This window comes from Antedon mediterranea, chromosome 1 (assembly GCF_964355755.1).
Source record: "Antedon mediterranea chromosome 1, ecAntMedi1.1, whole genome shotgun sequence".
NCBI classification, from domain to species: domain Eukaryota; kingdom Metazoa; phylum Echinodermata; class Crinoidea; order Comatulida; family Antedonidae; genus Antedon; species Antedon mediterranea.
This window is the reverse complement of record NC_092670.1, coordinates 3,357,570-3,380,259: the sequence shown is the minus strand read 5'-3', so window position 1 is coordinate 3,380,259 and position 22,690 is coordinate 3,357,570. Positions and strand designations below refer to the sequence as shown.

At 33.7% G+C, this 22,690-nt stretch overlaps 1 long non-coding RNA gene across 2 annotated transcripts; it reads left to right on the top strand.

Annotated features, from left to right (window-relative positions):
• Positions 1-270: 270 nt before the first annotated feature.
• On the top strand, positions 271-2,892 carry LOC140045737 (uncharacterized). Of its 2 annotated transcripts, none has more exons than XR_011844721.1 (3): positions 271-656; positions 1,074-1,251; positions 1,377-2,892. It is a non-coding gene; the product is annotated as an uncharacterized lncRNA (long non-coding RNA). The 2 variants fall into 2 exon arrangements; XR_011844722.1 differs by having other exon boundaries at positions 633-656; positions 1,095-1,251.
• The last annotated feature ends 19,798 nt before the right edge of the window (positions 2,893-22,690 follow it).

The following is a 22,690-nucleotide window of genomic DNA, read 5'->3' as shown; positions in this document are numbered from 1 at the left end:
CTGTTTTCCTGTCGACGTTGAAATACGTTGAGTTGCGTTGAGTTTAAAATCGTTAAAGTTGAAAATAAAATAGCGATGACGATGATCGAGTCGGACCACTAATATTTACACATTTTTACGCGATCGTCCATAGTTTCTTGGTTCTCTCGAGCGTTGCTGGGACACGCGGACGTGAAGTGTTGCAAAACTAAAGGCCGGTGCACACCAAACGCGAAGCCGCGAATTTCGCGTTAAAAAGTGACGCATGCGGCAGGCGACGACGCTTCCAGTGTGAACATACAAGCGAACAGTGTACGATAGTCGAATTTCAACTTCAACGCGTTGAAAACGACAGCAGCGAAGGCTTCGCACGCGAATTTTCAAAAGTTGAACCTTGGTCAACTTTTTGAGGCGTCGCGAGCGCGGTTTGCGTTCGTCAACCAATCAGAAGTCAGGAATATCTCTCATCGACGACACCGACGGCAAAAAAATGGTGGCTGACGAGCGAGGTCTTTATGGAAATACTTACCCTTCTTGTCTTTACGATAAGGGAAGTAAGTCATACACAGACAGAAACATAAGGATTAATGCATGAAGACAATAATTTCAGACAAACATCTGTGTAGGAGAATGCCAGAAAAACTAGGCCTAAAACGCGTCAGAGATCAATTTGTAAAGTGAGTTGGCAAGCCTATTTCTAGCCTAGCCTAGGCCTAGGCCTACCTAGGTTGGAGGAGGTTTAGTTAGGCAATACTAGGGCCTAGCTAGGCCTACCTAGCCTAGGCTACATATACCCTAGTAGGCTAGGCCATGCCAAGTAGTACGTATAGGCCTACATAATACTTACTAATCCCTGCTAGTCTACTATGTGCTAGGCCAGGCCTAGCCTAGGTTAAGCCTACTACTACTATTACTAAAAGTCTAAATAATGAGTACAGTACTACTCTAGGCCTAGGCCTACCTAGCTAGGCCTAGCCTACTTATTATTATTAATTAATATTTATAGGCCTAATATTTAGTTGATTTAGTGTTGTAAGGCTAGGATAGGCCTAGTAGTAGTAATAATACATAAATACTGTTGTTTTTTTTTTTAGGTCAATTAGATGAACCGGGAGATGAACATTGATAAATGGGATCCTTCAGGCTATTACCAGCGTTACAAACTCCACCAATGACCAAGCTAGTAGTTTAAGCGGCCAGTATATTATTGCCATGGAATTAAGAGCAATTGCTCCTCAAAAACGTGGACTGGCAATTATGAGGCTGATACAGGTTTGTATAGACTTTTTTCAAATGGGTATGTCAGTTGGTGACATACATTGGCCAGAAAAAAATGATTTGAGCAATATGCCTTACTATAGCAATTTTTTGATACTTGTTTCATTTTTTTTTAATAGAAAATGGAAGAGATTAAGGAGGAGTTGGACTGTAACTAGTATTTATTAAGTGGTTATAGAAGGAAAGCTGAACTGCATGTCTTTTTTTTAGCAATAGAGAACACATGGAAATATATATATATGTTTTGTTATACTCCAATACTAAAAAAATAGTCAAATTGGCTGCCAGCTAATGGAATTTTTTTCATTTTATAAGTGAAAACATAAGTTTTGTTGGTTTTTTTTCTATGTAAGTGATTAACTTTGTTAAAACTACAAAATGGCCTATTCAAATTTGATTTTAATCATCTTCAATTTTCATGATTCTATGGGACAATACATCTTTAAGTTTAGTGTCATTTTTTTGACAAGATATATTGTCTTCCTGAAAATATAATTTAAAACATTTTCGTTGTGTGTGTAATACAGTATACAGTAACACTTTAGGGTTAGTTATTCACTTTTAACAATAATAATATTTCTTCAATTTTCATTTTTTTTTTGGGGATGATACCTTTTAAATTTATTATTTTGATATTATTTTGCGAAAGTATTCAGGAGTAGTAAAAAAGAAAATCTGGTTGATATTTAATGATACCTTTAAAAACAATGATTCACTATTTCAATAAGTGTATTTATGTGAAAAAGTCATAAGATAATATACAGTGTAATGATTAATTATTTAATGATACCTTAAAAACAATGATTCACTATTTAAATAAGTGTATTTATGTGAAAAAAAAGTCATAAGATAATATAAAGTGTAAATATGAGTTTGGGATATTTATTACATTTAATCAAATGAGAAAAAAACTGTATGTTTTGTCATGAATAATATAATATTTAATAATAATTAGAAAATGAATGTGAAAACTTTACATTAATATATCGGCCTATAGTTTATTTTATTTATTTATTTATTTATTCAATTTCTGCCATAAACATAAGAAGACAAAACAATTATAAAAGGAGGCACGGAAAGACCAAACAGGTGCTAAACACCTATACTATAGTTGGTCAACCCATGGAGATTCCCAGTTCGTGTTTATATGAAATGTTTTATATGGTTATAAAATGTTGTTGCAATGTGACTGTAATTATAATTGCACCTCTGTTGATTGGTAGGCTGACGCTGCAAAAGATATTTGTAACACCACTAATAAATATACTCAGCAGATCACATGTACGTGTAATCAACAATAAACGCTTTAATTCTTGTAACTGTATTGATATTAGATACATCTTCTTCTGTCCTTGTGATACGATGTTTGACTGATTGTTAATATACACACAATCATGCACATTTCAGGCTTTGGAAAAGGATAACATTTTCCCACCAAAACCAAACACTGTGATTGGTTTAACCAGGGAAGAGTTAAATTACATTTTAATTTAACTCTTCCCTGGTTTCACTTACACTATTCATTGTATGCAGATCCAACCTGGAACACCCTAGCAATCGCGCCGAATCAGCAGATCGTGACGCGTTTAGTGGGAACCGACAAGAAAAACTAATAGACGCATGACAATTCAACTTCCAAAGCGATCCGTCGAATGACGCATGACGCTTCGCGGCTTCGCGTTTGGTGTGCACAGGCCTTAAGGCCGGCCACGCGCAGCCGGGACCGCGTGAAAATTGAAAAAGTTACGGGCTTTGATCCTTAAACCCAGCCTAGGACATACTTTCGTTGATATCTTAATCTAGGCTTACACTAAAGACAAACATTAAATTTAATTGGTTTAATATTATAATTTAATTTAACTTATACTTGTTTTTTTTAAATATCAGACCTTAAAAGTGTACAAAAAAGGTGAAAAACATCGTCGCGTTGTAAACATTCAAGAATTGTCAGTGCGTACCTATTTTTTCACAAACTGCAATGACGTAATTTGTGGACCATTTGATTGGTCAGTTTTAACGATCGTAACGATCGTAATCGTTAAAGTTGAACCGAGTTCAACTTTAACGATTTAAGATTTTAACGATTTTCAACGTTAATTTTTACCCTCTTTTCCTGTTAAATCGTTGAATATGTCAACTCAACGCAACTCAACGTAACTTAACGTCGACAGGAAAACAGGCTTTAAGGATATACTTAACTGGAAATGGCTTCAAACTATTGAAACCATTTTAAATAAATTTGATATGCAAATGTATTTTAATATTGACTATTGTACAAAATGGCTTAATGGCTTCAAAGAGAAAAATGTTATAAAAGATAACATAACTTGGTTTAATAATGCTCAAACTAAATCATCCTTAACAAATTATTTACTATATAAAAATGAACCAAAAATGGAAAAGTATTTACTGGAAAAATGTAGCTACCATGCATCTAATTTAAAATTTAAAGCTCGTTCAAACTCATTACCCCTTGAAGGAAGAAAGGAAGGTTGGTCACAACAAAATTCAGGATTGTGTTTGTTGTGCGATTGTGGTGAAAGAGAAACACTTTATCTCTTTGTGTTCAATTGTACTAGATTAACTAATACTAGAAAATCAATATTTAAAAGACTTAGAGAAGAGCTATACCATTTTACATTTACATAAAATCTGGGAGCTATTTACATCAAGCTCTGATGAACTTAAACACCATCTATTTTTTGACAATCTCGAAATCCATAACGAATACCAAATTGTAACAACAGAATCTATACCCAATGTTAATTATGAAATGACAAGTAATATCTTTGACAAATTTTGTAAACTATTCTTAACAATTGCATGGAAAGAACGCAATGAAATTTATAATACTTTTAAATTACTTGATTGATTTTTGTACTACATATTTAAATATACAATACTTTTTACTGTAATTTGTACTTTAATTTCAGTATTGTTTTTGTTTGTTTTCCTTTTTAATCACTTGTACTTTCATTTATATTGTAATCAATTAAGTGTTTACTATTATCTGTGTACTATTATATTATTTTGTTGCATATCCCTTGTGGATAGTGCCTCTGTTAAAAAAGAAATACAATAAAGTTATTATTATTATTATAGACGTAGTCAACCGAACGCCCTCTCAGCCGACAATCTTCACGCAAGTGAGTAAAGGCCAGCCTTGTTTACGTTACACCGTCAGCATTTACTGCCTCCAACATGGCTACTGCAAGAGCCCCAAAACAATGACAGCTTACCAAAAATGAAACAGTTAACTCTTTTGAAAACTGGCGACAGAATTTAGTATATATTTTAACTCTTGATGCAAATTTTACACCATTCCTAATTGACAAATTTACTTGAAAACAAAAACTGCAGGAAATCCCACAAGGGGAATACCTGACGACGACACTGTCCCCCGCCGCTTCAAGAAAAACTTCGCTTCAAAAAAATGCTCAACTTGACCTTATGTTAGGCCAAATTGCAAACTTTTTCTGTCATATCCAGGAATTCTATTATAAAGCAATCAACATCACTTTCTGACATTTGGCAGAAAATACGACAACATTTTGGTTTCCAGTCCTCGGAGCGCACTTCTTGGATCTCTCAAACATCAAACTGCTAACCGACAAAAAACCTGAGGATCTCTATCAAAAACTTATTTAGTTTAACCCATGTTATGTAAATTTTTTATATTGTTATTTCTTTATTTTTTAAATGTATTTATTTATTTATTTACTTTCTTTTTTCGTGTTGTTTTTATCTAATCTTTGTTTAGGCATGTCTGTCACAAGCTTTTTGCTTTTTTGATCATGCCTTCTTCAATCATATTACCTTTCTTTACACCATTTTGTTGACTGTTTTATTTTGAAGAAAATAAATGTTACTTTGAATTGAATTGAATTGAATTGACTTGTAGCTTTTTTTAGGACAACCTCCTAACAAAAGACCACAGACGAAGACTTATCACCGTCACTGGAAAACACTATTATTGTCATGTGGCTCCAACTTATAAAGCCGGGCTTGCCACAACTTGTCAAACAAAAGTATGGATCAGAGCTACGTAATAAATCACTCGCCTCTCTTAAACCAGAAATTTGGCAAGCACTTTCTTCACTTCTGGATGAACTTCGCAATATTGACGACTCCAAAGCATGTCGCAGCTATTTTCAACAGACCGCACAGGCCACAGTATAACAACTTGTCTAAACAAAAGCCACCAAACAAAACTTTCAATAAATCGTGCATTTTGTGCCAATCTTCTGGACGACCACACACCTCACACTCACTAATCCAGTGCAGATTTCTTCCAGCAGCTGATAGAAATAGTCTCGGCAATTCACGCTTCGTACACGCTGAAGACGACTATACTACAACCCCTGACGAATACACATTTCAACTTGACGCGTTAGTCGTAAAACAGCTAGACGTTGATGTACTCGCAGGCAATCCATTCTTAGTCAGCAATGATATTGCCACCCGTCCAGCTAAACGCCAAATCGTCATCAATGACTCCACCATACTCAATTACGGCTCTCAACCAAATCCAACACCGTTGATCCAAAGAGTCCAGGCGTGCCTACTTCGGTGCCCAACACAAACCACACTACCAGGTGATTACCTACAACTCACAACCCCTGATAACTGTGATCCTGACTCACTTCTCGCTCTTGAACCAAGATATGACAGCAAAGTTAATCAACACTCTCAATCAGATAAAATCTGGCCAAATCCACAAGAAATACAATCAATCGGACATGCTATTCGAATCATCAATAACACCAATGATCCTATTGAATTATCTCGTCATGATCGTCTTTGCCAAGTCCGTCACATTTCTATGGTTACTAAAGCCGACACTCACGTACCTCATATCCCACGTACATCCGAACCTGCTTGTCGACCTTTCTCATCAGATATACTCATTGATCCAGACAAGCAACTCCCCCCAAAAACACGTGAACAACTTGTCTCTCTACACGCCCAGTATGACAATGTTTTTAACCCGAAGGTATCAAAGTACAATGTGTTCAGTGGCAAAATTGAAGCAGTGGTTAACATGGGTCCTGTGCAACCACCTCAATGGAAAGGGAGATTGCCTCAACCGCGACACATTATTAGAACTTCAAGCCAAATTTGACGACTTAGAAAAAACAGAAGGTGTTTTTGCCAAACCAGAAGAAGTCAACACCACTGTTGAATATCTCAATTTATTCTTTCTCATAAAAAAACCAAACGGCGGCAATCGTCCCGTAACCTCATTTGGGGAGGTTACCCAATACAGTAAACCACAACCGTCTTTAGTGCCAAACATCGACAACGTTCTGCCCGATGTAACTATTATTACCACCGACCTCAATCAAGCATACTATCAATTTCCTTTGGCTTCACACTCCACGAAATATTGTGGAGTCACTACACCATTCAAAGGTATTAGAGTCTACACACGCTCAGCAATGGGCATGCCTGGTTCGGAGACATGCCGAGTACTTGGTGACTTAATTCAAGAAGGATGTGTCTCAAAAATCGCTGATGACTTATACATTGGAGGCAATACACCCCAAGATATTCTCCGCAAAACGCTCTTTGCCTTATCAAAAAATAATCTACGCCTTTCGGCACGAAAGACACATGTCTGCCCTAAAACTACTACCATATTAGGTTGGATATGGTCAAATGGGACATTACGAGCCAGTCCACATAGGATTACAGCACTTACTTCAGTTAAACCTCCAGCAACCATTTAAAGGATTACGATCATTCGTTGGCGCATATAAGGTTCTCAGCCGAGTCCTCAAAGAATCTGCTGCTCTCATGGATCCACTTGACAAAGTCACTGCTGGTCAACAATCTCGCACCAAAATTAACTGGACTGAAAATCTGTTACATGCATTCAACACAGCTCAAAGTGCCCTTAGAGACAATAAAACCATTACCATCCCTAAAGCTCAGGACCAATTATGGAATGTCACTGATGGCTTAGTGAGAGAGAGAGGGGTATTGCCGCTCCGCTCTATATCCGCAGAAATGGCAAAGTCCTTCTTTTTGGTTTTTTCAATGCAAAACTTCGAAAACACCAGGTCACATGGTTACCATGTGAGATAGAAGCATTATGTATAGGCTCAGCTGTCCAACATTTTGCACCCTATATCATACAGTCTTTGCACACCACTCAAGTACTCACACCAATAGCCGTCCTTGCGTCCAGGCCGCCTATAACAAACTTCGTCGTGGTGAATTCTCTGCAAGCTCACGAGTCACTACCTTCTTATCATTAATTAGTCGCTACATGGTTGATGTTCAACACATATCCGGAATTGCTAACGTACCAACAGACTTTGCCAGCCGCAACCTACCTGAATGTTCAGACCACTCATGCCAAATCTGCAAATTTATCGCAGAGATTGAAGACTCCGTGGTACGGGCATTTACAGTCTCCGACGTGGTTCAAGGAACTTCAGAAATGCCATTTACTAATAACCGTGCAGCTTGGCTAGCCACACAATTAGAATGTCCTGATCTTAGACGCACTCATTTATACCTGACACAAGGAACCCGTCCATCTAAGAAAATGGTTAAGATTCCTGATGTTAAGCGGTACCTAAGATTCGCCACGGTTGCTAGCGACGGCCTTCTTGTCGTAATCGATAAACAGCCATTCCAACCTACTAGAGACCGTATTGTAGTTCCCCGTAATGTTATCGATGGCCTTCTTACCGCCGTTCATCTTCGTTTTCATCACCCATTCAAACATCAAATGAAACGTCTTGTTGGCAGATACTTTTTTTCTTTGGACTTAGACAATGCCATTGACATCACTTGCTCATCGTGTCACTGTTCTTCATTGAAAAGCATTCCACATAGACTTAAACCTCAGTCAACATCACCTCCGTCATATTGTATTGCTCAATCATTTGCTGCAGACGTTATGCGCCGATATCGGCAGTTTGTGTTTATTATCCGTGAAACTGTATCATCATATACTCTTTCCTCTCTCTTGACTTCGGAAACTCGCGATCAACTACGTACAGCCATTGTTACTCTTTGCGCTGAACTAAGACCACTTGGAGACGATAATCTCACTATTCGTGTCGACAACGCACCAGGTTTCCTTGGATTGGATTAAGATCCCACCTTAAGAGAACTGGGTATTAAGATTGAATTTGGTAGATTTAAAGGGGGGTTCCGGGTTTAAAATGAATAGTAAAAAATGTAAAATATATTTGTTTGTCTCTTGAACGGTAAAAGTTTGAATTTATATAAGCGCCCAGTGAAGCAGAACGAAGGCTGTGAAATGAGGCCAGATTACAAGTGCAGCTACGGCGATATGACACTGTGTTACAGAATAGGAAATTTGTAAAATGGTCAATCTTCCGACGACTCGTTATCATTAACCATATTAATTACTTTTGTCAAATTATACTTTTCTAATGTAATTTTAGTCGGTCTTCCCATTTATAAAGTCAATTTTCTATGAAAATTCATCAAAACAGTGAAAAATTAGATATGTTTGCACTTTACGTTTACCGATTTTCGCACTGACTTTTAACTGGGCCGAATCAGCTAGGTCTCCTACCTGGTCTACTTGCTTGATGCAGTATCTGCTTTTTGGAGAGTAAACTGGGCCTATTTTAGGCCTACTTTAGACGATCGGGACACCATACGACGTGCGGACGGCGATCGGACCTTGTTTTGCCTCAATATTTACAGCCGATTTTGTAGAATGTTTTAGGTTTAGATTGTTTATGAGTTTGATTGATAGGATAGGTTTGGAATCCACTGAGTTTTGTTATTTATGGGCCAATCGTAGTAGGCTAGCTATGCCCATGATGGGCCCCAATGTTTTAACGTAGCCATCGTGGCATGGAATCCCTAGTCAGAATAGCTCTCACCCATGAAAACAAATGATTTAGGCTAGGCCTAGCCTAGTACGTGAAGTCAATAATACGATCTGTACTATTCGAGGTATAAAAATAGTATATAATTTAAGACTCCGTAATCTTTACTAAATTTTGTATTTCATTAAATGTCAAATAAATATATGCTACTACTGTTATTATTACACTTTAGGCCTTTAGCTTAGAAAATCTACAACAAATGTATTTCACAATGATCGGGTGGTCGTAGTTTGACAGGGGAGAGAGATGAAAATTAGTAAAACAAACACAACGTACATGACGTCACGAGTTTAGAATCCACTGATGACGTGATTTTTTGAATATCTCATGAATATTAATGAGCTTCCCTAAGCTGCTGAAAAACAGACTTTCCATGAATTTACCATAAAATGTATATGAAATTATTTTTTTTTAATTTCTCGTTATTACTTTTTCATTCTGACATGTCTATATTGTTATGATATTTTTTATTTAATAAATAAACGATATTTAAAAGCAATTTTAAACCCAGAATCCCCCTTTAAAAACATTAACAAAAATCCAGTTGCAGAAAACGCTATCAAAGAACTCGGTCTTGAATGTCTTACTGTTAAACCTGAAGGAGACCCTTTAACACCTGTCACACCCGCGATTGCAACTGCTAATTTGAATTCCAGAATTAGACAGGGTGGCCTATCTGCATGAGAAATCTGGACTCAGCGGGACCAAATTACTGGACAACAATTGCCTATCGAAGATCGACAGCTCATCCAAGAAAGACATTTTTTCTCCGTTCAAAATCATGCTGCTAGCTCCAAGTCCAAAGCCCATGGTTCATCCACTCCTGCTTCTACAAATGTGTCTATCAATCTTGGTGATTTGGTATTCTTGTATGGAGGCCGGGACAAAACCAAACCTCGTGATAAGTATATGGTGGTAGAAATCTCGGATGACCGCTGTCAACTTCGTAAATTTACTAAGTCACAGTTCCGTTCCAAGTCATACGATTTCCGAATCTCAGATTGCTATCGTGTACAACCAACATTGTTGTTGCATTCACCTAAAGATCTCATTCGAGGTTTACCTAACGATCCAGACTCTGATTCCAACTCACACGTTGACAACACCACTCCACCAGTAGCCATAACTTCACCACCTGTCGAATTATCTTCTGAAACTTACACTTTTAATGGCTGTCCTCAACGTCGTTCTACTAGAAACAAACAGCCGCCTAGATGGCAAAAACACTGGAGAATGGGTATTACACCCTTAGACTTTGCATTTGTTTTTACAATTGGACTTTGTTTTGTTTTTACTTTATTCTGTTTTTGAAGAAAGGTGGGAGGAAGAGGCGTTGCGCCATCACCCACGTCCTCGTGAGTTATTGTTGTTACAGTGCGCTTCCTTGCGCCCTATCGAGGGACATTGTTTTGATTTAGAGTTAGTTTGTTCGTGTTACATTATATTGTGTCGGTTGATATTATATACGTTTATACATTAATAAAGTGTTCACATCTACATAAAATTGATGAGTCTTTATTGCCGCAAGATTATAATCTGAATTAATACTTACTCTGGCGTTTCATACATAATCACTAAAGTAGCTTGGCAATTTCATGGTTGAACAAGCCTATCATATTGAACTTTGTGTTTTAATATGCATTGGAATGGTAGCCACAAAGCACCCAGAAGTAGGTTATTATAAGCCCTGGTAGTAGGCCTATACAAAGAAATTAAGGGTAGTTACACAATTTTTATTTGTTTTTTTTTTATTTCTAATGTACTTTTAGTTTTTGGTCAGCTAAAACTCATTTTTATTTAAGAATTATGTTATTTCTTGAGAATGAAAATAAAAGAAGGCATTCCTCTCTGCATACATTTTTATATTTCAATTAATTAAATGAGCTATTGTGATTTATTTATCTATATGATTGTTTGCTAAAAAGATATTTTTAATTGCATGATTTATCCTGTACTATTGATGTAATAAAATTTAATTGAACAATTCAGTATTGCAATCCCATAGCCAGAGGTGTTTGAGGTTTTAAAACTAGAGATCAACAGTATAAATAGACTTAACTAGCCTACCTCAAAACCATTTTGGCTTATTTTTTTTGTGGAAAAAAGAATCGCCCCCTGTAGAAATCCGGGCTTGTATTAAAATAGTTGGTGATGTGCATTCTTCAATTAATATATCAATATTGATATGGACATTTTTACAAATACAGAAATTCAACTATCAATTTAAAAACTTGTCCTGTCTATTTTTCTATATTATTAATTTTTTTCAAAGTTCAACATTGACAATTGCTGCGACCAGTGGTTGCCAAGATACAAGTAACTATTTACATTTGTTCATATAACCCTTGACCCTGACTATTTGACTTTTTGTAACATTTTTCAAAATGTGTAACAAAAATAACAAATTTCGTAAGAAAAATCAAAGATATCATCCCAGTTTATATTTGATACAGCACCAATACATTCAGCCACACTCTTAGAATATTGAATGAAATGACCGGGTGGTAAAGAATATGTACTGTTTAAACTTAAATTAGACAGGGTCTCATATTAACAGTCGTCTGATTGCCAGAGACAATTTTATGTTATTTTAAGAATGAGTCAAATATTTTAAAAACTTGTCTGCGTGTGATGACCATTTTTTAGAGGATGCTATATTCCATAAACAAGGACTTTTTTTAGTTTCAAATGAAAGATTAAAAAATAGTGATGCTGTACGGTATTTTGTGCCATGTCTATCAATGTATAACATATATTTTCTTGATGATTACCACAGTGTATTTTATACTTTTTCTAATAAAGGAAAACCAAAGCCTTCCAGAAAAAATAAATCACACCATGAGCATTCAAGAGATGCAGATAGTCTACACATTGCACAATAAAAATATGATAATCACTGGGTCAATGAACTTGGATGTTCCTTTATTTATTTAATCTTTCTTTATTCTGAAATACACTTTCAATACAATGTACTGATTTCCAAAGTGGTTCAGTTCTTAACTACATAAATGTAAACAAAATACAGTATATAAATTAACAAAAGAAAATATAAAAATAAACCTAAAATTATCAAAATCAAATTAACACAATTAAAGTAAGCACATAGGTAAAAACAGAAATAATTGAGATTTTTAAACAAGATACAAGAAGTTTTAATCATTGAGAATTAGATTTAGTTTTGAATTGAAATTAAAGTTTTGAAATTTGTGATTTGAAAGTTCATACTGTCATATCATACAGATCATTTTTTATTTTGTTAGGTAGAAAGTTCCATAATTTTGTAGATCTGTAATTAAAGGTTCTTTTCCTGAGTACCTAAGTTTTGTCTTTGTATTTTTGACAGCAGAAACAAATCCACTATTATTTTTACCATAGACAATCAAAACACTCAATAACGTACAATTTTTTATTTTTTTAAAATTAGGTCTCAAATATCTTGCTGCGAATTTCTCTGCGAGACCCTTTCAATAGGCCTACCCTATTCACATACAGTGAGTATTTAAATTAATTGTAATTGTTACGTTAAATTTAAATTTAAAAAAACTGTTAATATCCCGAGATATTGTAGGTCTATTTATTATGCAATTTATTCTTTTTCAGCCTCGAAATGCCAACTCCAGAAGAAAAACTCAGTGATTTACTACTTGACTTTTCTAAACATTTTTCTGGAGGTGGTCAATACAAATGGTTAAGATGTCTTTTATTCAATGCACTATCAGTTTCCACGTTGACAGATAGCACATCAGCATTGGAATTGTTGCAAAATCTGAGAGAATTAGGTAGTGATATCTCATGTAATAATGTGGAGATTTTGTTAGAGATAGCTAACTTGACAGGGCTGGATGCTGCCATAAAGCTGGTTGAAAAATATAAGCAAAATACTGCTGGATATAACGCCACCAGAGGTGAAAGATTAACACTGTATCGTAGAAAACTGTATGAGTGTCTTAGAGCTGTTGGAGGATCCGAGTTACCTGGAATTGCTGCATTTTATGGTGAAGATTCGAGTGATTATAAAGATAAATGGGATTTTGTGTTCTTTTTGGAGGTAGAGAAACGATTGGATAGTACACCAGAGAAAACTAACAGATTTGCTAAATTACTCAACCAGACAGCTGCGCAAAAATTAACAAAATGTAATTTTTTTTTTTTTTTTTTTGTGGAAATATTTTAATATATATAATTTTATTTTTTTTAATGCACCAAAATTATCATTATTTTTGCAATTAAAGAAACTAGCCCCATAAGCCGGGTGTCACAAACCTAAAATCACAAAAGCTAAGACCTCCTAAGACCTAAGATCACAAGACCTAAGGTGTCAGATGAAATTGGTCGCGCTTGAAATCAGTCGCGCTTGAAATCGGTCGCGATAAAATGAACATCCGGTACTTTGTATGGAGCGCCTCTAGATACGCTTTTTATCATATTAGTTACGTTTGATATCGGTTACGTTTTATTTTAGTCGCGCTAATTTGTATGGGACGCACTAGAATCATTTTTAATAAAAACGCTCATTATGTTTTTAGTTAATTTTGAATATAGAATTTCTAATAATAATACGGCAGCAAAATAACGTACTGTTAGAGGAAACAGCTGCACGATCGTAGAAGGCGCATCTCCGATATGGCTTATTTGGGGGTTTATTTCAGTAACTTGCCTTTTAACCATCCGCATATAATGATTATTTTTACTAAAAACTATTTTAAACATTAGAAATAAAAATATACGTGATTTGCCTAATAACAATAATCATTATATACTTGATATTATCCTACATAATGTACGGACATAAATAAAATAGAAATAAAAATAAAAATAAGGTGATCGAATGGATATGATATATCTGTCACAGTATGCATCAGGGAGGTGACCTCCCTGGTATGCATAGTATAAAAATGGATTCAATTCAATTCAATTCAATTCAATTCAAGGAACATTTATTCACGTCCAAAAGACAAAAGTAACAAAAACAAAATGGCAAGTGATAAAACAAGAAAATGGACGAAGGCAAATCCCAAAAAGATTACAATCTTGTGACGGGATTGCCTTTACAAAATATTTAAATTAAGAGAAGAAAAAAAAAAAATATAAATAAAGAAAATAAATTAATTAAACAATAAAGAAATACAAAATATATATAAAACCAGTAGATAAAAGTTGGAATAAAAAATAAAAAAAGAACAGAAAAAAGTACAGCTGCATGGCATAAAGCGAATATGATGACAATTGAATAATAAAGATAGCAAGTCACGGAACATGGAAACAACGACCATATCAAACAGATCGATCAGTAATGAGACAAGAGGTAATTTTTTATGTTATTATTGAATGAATAGCGGTTAGCAGCACAGGAAATTGAGGGGGGTAAATTGTTAAACAATAGAGGTCCAGAATATCTAATGCTATGTTGAAAATAATTGGTGTTATGGTTAGGGATATATATGTTATTTCTTGTTCTAGTATAATATTTATGAACGGTATTATTAGGAGCGAAAAGGTCGTTAAGATGGCAAGGGAGAAGTGAGTGATACTCTGGCTTTACGGGCTATACATTGTAATAATTAGGCCTATTGTTTTTAAATAAATTTTACATAATTGTTTGAATAATAAAAGACACAGTCGTATTCTCTATATAATATATTAATTACAGTACATATTATATAGAGGTAAATTTTTATATGCCTAATATAATATTTAAGAGCCATTGTCTGTAAAAATCAAAGATTTGGTGGCAGATGTAAAAAAATGGATTTCTCTCAAATTTTTACCATGAATAGACATTTCAATAAAAAGCATATCTACAACATTCATTTTTATTTTTAGCCTCCGTTGCCATGACAACGGTCAATTATCCAAATTTTGATGTTTTTGCCATTTTTCACAGATTTTCTATAGTGAAAAAGTACAAACTTGTATACTTATTTTAACCAAAAATACTTACAGTATACAGTTTTAGTTTATAGCAGTGTAATCAACATGTATTGAGTTCCATTTAATGTAGAAAAAAAATAAATTACAAAATGGAGTTTGGTTGATACCATTATTTTAAAAAGGGGTGTTTTTAAAAAATATTTTTTTTATAAAAGTATACCTCATAAACGTACCTATAACTTCCAAAGTGGTGTTTTTAAATCAATGAGGTTTTTTAATTTGATAGTCAATAGGTTTGTCAACAATAATCACGAAAAAAACACTGGGGTAAATTTCGTAAATAGGTTTTGTGTTGCCAGGAAAATACGAAAAATACAAAAATATAACAAAATATCAACAAACAAAACACATGAAACACAATTTAAAAATGTGTTGCCAGGTTTATTTCAATTAATTGCCAGAAAAACAGTATTTTGCATTGAAATATTTAGTTGATGGAAAATAATGTTAAACTTGGAAATAATTGCGTCAATGGTTTTTATAAATTTTTAAATCTATTTTGTGTAAAGAGATACAGAAAGACCTCCCAAAAAATCTGACCTTGTAAATAGGTCATTTGAGGTCAAAAGGGGTCAGAATGCAAAACAGGACAGGTCCCCACTTTACTACAACTATTAATGTTTGATCAAAATTTACAAGATAGTTTGTAACAATTCTCAACAATTTTCATATTTTACCTATAGTGTTACCTTAGCAACCATTTCTATGTGTAACTAAGGAAAGTAATTTAAAAAAACCCGTAAGAAATTGCGTTTTTATAAATACAAAGAATTGATTGCATTTGTAATTTTCTCAATTTTACTTCTACTGCATTCCATTAATGAAACTTGACCTTGTAAATTCATTCATTTTGAGGTCAACATTTTACCATAGTAACTGTTTCTATGCGAAAATTTCCAAAAAAATAAGGGGTTTTTCATAAATACAAAACATTTTTTCTACATAGTTTTACATTTCTACTTTTTGCCAAATTTACTTTAAATACTGAAGCCTAATAATCTCAGAAAGAAAGTCTTGACGAATCTGAATAAAGGTTAAAAAAATTACCTTTAGTGTTATCTTAAATTTGTTTACGTAACTAATGATTTTTTTTACATATTGAGGTCAAATGACATCAACATTTTACCTATAGTGTATTGTAGCAACTGTTTCTATACGTAACTAAATACAATATTTTTAATATGGGGTTTCATGACTACAAACAATTGATTACATAGCTTTACTACTTTTTCCCAAATTTACTTATCTACTGAATCCCAGAAAATGTCTGACCTTGTGAAAGGGTCATTTGTTGGGTCAGTTATGTCAAAATGTATTATTTATGTTATTTTAGAACCTGTTTCTATGCATAACTAAGGATAATTGTCTTTTTAAATACAGTTGAACCTCCCGTAAGTGGCCACCCTCGGGACCTGGAAAAGTGGCCGCTTATAATTGTAGGCCTATTATTATTTATAATCAGGTGGTTTAGTATTTTTTAGCATTTTCATACAAATTTTAAAAACTTTTATAATATGAAAAATGGTCGGTCAAAATCTTTGTAGTTTTCTCATCTCTTCACAGTAATGTTTTTAAAACCTCTTCAAAATAAAGCTAATAAAGTTGCATCCGTTTTTAAATAAAGTTGTTATTATTATTATTATTATAGCTAATATATAAAGAAATACAATAAACATGCACCTCTAATTCATAGGTCCATGCAATAAGTATCACATTTTTCGATTGGCCGCTTACAAAAAATCTCATTTTTTGTATAAAAAGGTGCCCGCAGCTGCTTACGGTAAGCACCAAATGCACTAATTAGATAGGAAGAACAAACAGACTTTTCAAAGTGCGTCCGTTAAGGGAGGTGGCCGCTGTAAATAAAATATGGGGTTTTCATGAATAAAAATAATCACAGAAGAAAGTGCTTACGAATATGACCTTGTGAAACGGTAATTTGAAAATGCAAATAAGGCATGCCTGCTAATAATCTACAAATTTAAATTTGTATAAGATAAATATGCAAAATCTAAAGAATATCTCAATTTTAGTTACCATAGTAACTGTTGCTATGCATAACTAAGGGAAATTAAATAATTATCAGATAATTATTAATTAATAATTAATACTGAATCCAACCATCACAGTAAAAAAAATATAGAATTTAAAACTAATATTTAATAATAAAGTGTGATATTTTACATGCTGACCTTAAATGAAATGAAATTTCAAATCAGGGCTTCAATATTTGTTATGTAGCATTAACATACCTGAGTATATCATTGACTTTTGATTGGTTCTATTTTGGGGAGGGAAAAGTGGTGGATCCAGGACTTTTAAATAGTTAGGGGGTTGAAGGCGAGGGTCTATTCATTGGGGCGATAGTAGCGGCAGTGTGGGTGGTGCTTGAATGCATGCATTTGACACTCTATAGTGGATGATCGACCAAAGTGTTGCAGTTTATCTTTTTGTGGTTATAGTCGGGGTGGGGGGGGGGAGGGGTGGTAGTCGAAAGTGGTGGTGGATGGGCATGTGGGATCTGCTTAGGTTAGCAAATAAAAGAAGTAAACAAATGAAAGAGGAGCTTCAAAATAAGAGAGGAGTAATCTGACGATTTATGATCTGATAATTTATTCAAATTTCCAGAGGATATAACCTATAAAATGACATTAAAACTGGGAATTACAGAATCTATAATTAAAAAACACAACTAGAACTATATAAAACATTAAGAATTTTTCTGACCAATGAGTTTCAAATCAAATAATCAAAGAAAATAAAATGTTTTTACTAATATACCATGTTTTTTTTTTTTATAAAAATGCCTATGTTTCTCGCAACACTGCTTGTAGATTTTAAATTTACCCCAGTATTTTATTTTAGAAATCAATTATTAAACATTAGAACTACCTATTTGTAATAAATCAGCTAAAAAAATACACCACTTTGGGCGTTATGGTGAAGTAAAGTTTAGTTGCATTGAACAGTTTTAAAAAAGTGAAAAACACCCCTTTTTAAATAAATGGTATCTCCCAAAGTATGAAATAAAAAATAATAAAAAAATTTGAAACAGGTACACAATGCATTGTTATTATGCATACACTAATTATTTTTTATAATTAAATGAACAAAACAAAAATATTGATCATCAAAGTAGTACCAATATCCATTTTTAAAAACCTTAAAAAAGGACAAAATTTGTCAAAAACACAAATTTGGCCGTTGCCATGGAAATATACGTGTGAAATAAAAAATACTTCATATTTGATTTCTCTCAACACATTATAGCCATGTGCAAAATTTGAAAGAAATCCATTTTTTTGAGTCTGCAACTCTTTTTGATATTTCTTTGATTCTTACAGACAATGGCTCTTAAACGTGTTTAGTAATGGCCATTTTGAAAAGACACAGTCCTTCTAGGCTAGTCAATCTAGCATTTTGAGTGAAACAAATTGCAAACAGAGATTCTTTTTTTTAAATGGTTACATATGATAAAGGTGATTATTTTTTGAGCATCACACCTCTGACACTCATCCCGAAGGTATGCAAATTAGCTTAAATATGCAAATTAGGGTGAAATTACAGGGTTACCAAATCTTAAAAACTACTAATCCTAGAGAGTTCATTTTTGCACAGTCTGGTTCAGAATATATATATTTATATTTGCTCTAATGAGACATTTTACATAAAAATGTCCAGAAGTACCAAATTTTGACCCTTGACCCCATTTCTCAATATTTACATAAATATGTGATTAAAATGTCTGTAGAGACTTTATTTTGGACTCAATGACATGGATATTGTTTTTCAATACCCACCATAGAACTGTATTATAATTCCTAAAATCACAACTTCGTCATGCACCTCGAAAGTATGCAAATTAGTAGTACAACTACAAGTAATATTAAATATGCAAATTAGGGAGTGAAATTACAGCGTTGCCATATCTCGAAAACCGCTAATGCTAGAGTGTTGATTTTTTCACTAAAATATTTAAAATATATATATTTATATTTGCTGTAATGAGACATTTTACAAAAAAATGCCCGGAACTATGACATTTGACCCTCGACCCTATTTCTCAATATTGCATATATAATGAAACTAAAATGTCTGTAGAGACTTTGTTTTGCCCTCAAATGACTCGGATACAGGTTTCTGATAGCCAACATAGGAATGTTTAGTAAATCTCAAAATCACACCTGTATACTCACCTTCAAAGTATGCAAATTATTAGTACAAGTTACATGAAATATGCAAATTATGGGTGAAATTACAGTCTTCCCATATCTCGAAAACCATTAATGCTAGAGAGTTGATTTGAATTCAGAGTTGATTCAGAATGTACATATTTATATTCGCTGTAATGAAACATTTTACGCAAAAATTGTCTTGATTGAATTATGACATTTGACCCTTGACCCTATTTCTCAATATTTTCATATAATTCAACTAAAATATCTGTACAGACTGTTTTGGCCTCAAATGACTCAGATACAGGTTTTCTATAGCCAGCATAGAACTGTTAGTAATTCTCAAAATCACACCTTTGTTACTTCCCTAGAAAATATGCAAATTAGTAGTACAAGAGGTGAAAGTTGCCATATCTCTATCAGTCATTAGCGTTTTTCGAGATACATAAGGCTTTAATTTGTATATTTTATATAACTTGTACTAATAATTTGCATACTTTCGAGTTGCTTGACTTTTGGAATTACTAAATGATCCTATACTGGCTATATAAAACCTGTATCCGAGGGTCAAATGTCATACTTTCGATAATTTTTTTTTTCAATAATGAGCCAGATAGAGGTTTTCTATAGCCAGCATAGAACTGTTTAGTAATTCTCAAAATCACAACTCTGTTACTTCGCTTGAAAGTATGCAAATCAGTAGTACAAGAAAGTTGCCATATCTCTCTCTCGGTCATTAGCGTTTTCGAGATACATAAGGCAATTCACTGTAATTTGCATATTTCATATAGCTTGTACTACTAATTTGCATACTTTCGAGGTGCTTGACTTATACTGGCTATATAAAACCTGTATCCGAGTCATTTGAGGCCAAAACAAAGTCTGTACATACATTTTAGTTGCATTATATGCAAATATTGAGAAATAATAATAATATCCTGGATTTATATAGCGCCTAATGTTGTGAAACCTCTAAGCGCTGTACATAAACTAATACGAAAAAAGGGAATTCCAACCATGCCAAAACGAAGGCGTGATTTTGGGAATTACAAAGCGGTCCTATGCTGACTATAGGAAACATGTATCCGAGTTATTTGAGTCCAAAACAAAGTCTCTACAGACATTTTAGTCGCATTATGTATGCAAACATTGATAAATGGGGTCGAGGGTCAATTGTTGTATTTCCGGTCATTTTTTCGTAAAATGTTTCATTAGAGTAAATATAAATATGTACATTCTGAACACGTTATTGAAAAAATAAACTCTCTAGCCTTAGTGGTTTTCGATATATAGGAACCTTTAATTTCACCCTCTAATTTGCATATTTCATGTAACTTGTACTAATAATTTGCATACTTTGGAGGTGAGTGATACAGGTGTGATTTTGAGATCTACTAAACAGTCCTATGTTGGCTATTAGAAACCTGTATCGGAGTCATTTGAGGGCAAAACAAAGTCTCTACAGACATTTTAGTTTCATTTATATATGCAATATTGAGAAATGGGGTCGAGGGTCAAATGTCATACTTCCGGTCAATTTTTTGTAAAATGTTTCATTGGAGCAAATAGAAATATGTACATTTTGAATACGGCTGTGAAAAAAAATCAGCTCTCTAGCATTAGTGGTTTTCGAGATATAGAACAACTGTAATTTTTTCCCCTTATTTGCATATTTTATTTAAATTGTACTACTAATTTGCATACTTTTGAGGTGTGTGACAAAGGTGTGATTTTGGGAATTACAAAGTGATCCTATGCTGGCTATTAGGAACCTATGTCTGGGTCATTTGAGGGCAAAATAAAGTCTCTACAGACATTTTAGTCACATTGTATATGCAAACATTGAGAAATGGGGTCGAAGGTCAAATGTTGTACTTCCGGTCATTTTTTCGTAAAATGTTTCATTAGAGTAAATATAAATATATACATTTTGAATAGATCAGTGAAAAAATCAACTCTCTCGGACTAATAGTTTTTGAGATATGGTAATTCCCTGTAATTTCACCCTAATTTGCATATTTAAGCTAATTTGCATATCATCGGGATGAGTGACAGAGGTGTGATGCTCAAATTTTGATCTATGACCATTTAAAAAAGAAAAATCTCTGTTTGCAATTTGTTTCACTTTGGGCTGTTTTTTTTGCTAGATTGACTAGCCTATTCTCCGAGACCTGTGAAATAAAAGCAAATTAATGATTGATAATAAATATTTATTAACCAAATAAAAAATATCCACATAAATAGGCCTATCTAGTTCCTAAAAAATATCAATTAAATCTATATAAACAACGAAAATGTATATCCCGCTAACATGCATCTCGCTCCATACAAAATAGTGCAACCGATTTCAAACGCGACCGGTTTCATCAAAAGTATAGCTGTAGCGGCGCGCCATACAAAAAACGGAAGTTGATTTTATCGCGACCGATTTCAGACGCGACCGATTTCATCGTAAACCAAACCTTAAGACCCAACCAAGACCTAAGATTACCAATAATTCTCTTTCGCACCTGCCTTGTATTTTAACTCTAAATTTGTTAACCAACTTTATCTTGAATACCACACCTTAGAATTAGATGAAGAAGAATCAATAAATAACAATAAATTCTTTAATTAAATAAATTGATGATTTTAAAGACGTTTTTCTCATGCGAATTTAGCATACTCTATGTTCAATATTTTGTTTCTATGGAACGGAAAAAGAGCAACATTAATAAAGGGCTAAAAACTATGTGGAATCCAGCTATTTAACTCATTTTTTGGTGAAAAACCTGTTCAATCCAATATATTTTACCTCCGTCAAGGATGTAATCGATCGCGTGTGTTTATTTGTTTGTCTGTTTGTTTGTTTGTTAGCAGGATTACTCAAAAAGTAATTACAAGATCTTTACCAAAATGAATGTACAGATTAGATATGTCGTCAAGGACCATTCCATTAAATAGTGGGACCATTTGGGACCATGGTCCCAATTCTGGACCACTTCAATATACTTTTCAGACCTGCTAGTGTTAAAAGATAGGACAGAATTTTTCAAAAGCCGGCGAGCAGTCTTAAAGTAACAAGTAAACCAAAATTGCATTTTCTTTTCTTTTGGCTTTCTAGTTATTATTGTTTTGTATTCACTTGATCTTGAAAATGGTTCTATGATGGTACTGAAACGTCTTTTAATTCGTAATTAAAATAAATATCATAATTATTATTAATATTAAATATATATTGCGTTCAAAATGTTTTTTATTATGTGATTTGAAAGTACAGTAGTTATGTTTGAATTTAATTTTAAGTTTGTTGGAAGAGCGTTCCAGTCTTTGATAGCAGACAAGAAAAAAGTAGAATGAGACTGTTTATTTCCTTTAAGTAGAGGTACAGTAAAACCAGATTAACATTACGTTGGCGTGTGTTATGTGTGTGGATTGTGGATGTCCGTGAAAAATGTTCAGAAGCTG